Raw genomic sequence first — 1,037 nt, 5'->3', positions numbered from 1 at the left:
ATATATAAAATATATTTTATTATTTTTATTATTTTAATAAATTTCCATACAGTAAAAAATCTCAATTCTCTCTATATTCAAAAATTAAAATTACAACACAAACGGTGAAAGATCATAAAAAATATTTTAAAAAAATAAAACCCATTTTCTCTGGATAAAAAAGTAAAAAATAATTATAAGCCACTGTCATTTTCTCCAACTAGAGCTGCTGGGGTCGTTGGGGATATTTTGGGAAATATGTCTTATTTGATTTTTCTTTTCTGGGGTCGTTAGGGATATTTTGGAAAATAAGAGCAAATTATAGAGATTACATACTTTTAAGGTAAAATTACAATCTATTCTTTAAAAGTTTATAATTACAGAAATTTTTAAAATGGATACAATAATATAAACGTTGATACGTTAAAAAAAGGGTCGGATACATCATACACTAATGGCCAAAAGATCAAAACATTGATACATTAAAGATAGGATCGGATACATGCGCTGATACATTAATAAGAGGGCTGGATATATTGATGGCCGAAAAATCAAACTAAAGCGCTGATAAATGAAAAAAAGGGTCGGATATATGCGGTGATACATTAATAAGAGGGGCAGATACATTAATGGAGGGTCTGGATACATTAATAGCTAAAAATCAAAGCGCTGATACATTAAAAAGAGGGTCGGATACATGCGTTATACATTAAAAAGAGAGTCGGATACATTAATGACATTTTTGACTTAAGAGAAAAATGAGGAATTTTGTAGATTTGTAAAACTTATAGGGGATAATGGTAATAAGTAAACTAAAAGGTGGATTTATGTAATTATTTTTTATTTAAATAACAAGCCATTAACTAAACCTAGAAAATCATCTTATTTATAACTTGTAGATATATAAGTTTTATTGGATTGAATTCATACAAAATTTGAATTAAATTCATTCATTTAAGCTGAATGATTAATTTGAGCTTAACAAATAAATAAGTCCATTTTATTAAATTTATATTCAAGATTCATTTCACAATGTAGTCCAAACTCATGTCATGTGT

The sequence above is a fragment of the Solanum pennellii genome, chromosome 5 (genome assembly GCF_001406875.1).
Source record: "Solanum pennellii chromosome 5, SPENNV200".
Lineage (NCBI taxonomy): Eukaryota > Viridiplantae > Streptophyta > Magnoliopsida > Solanales > Solanaceae > Solanum > Solanum pennellii.
This window is presented reverse-complemented; position numbering follows the sequence as displayed.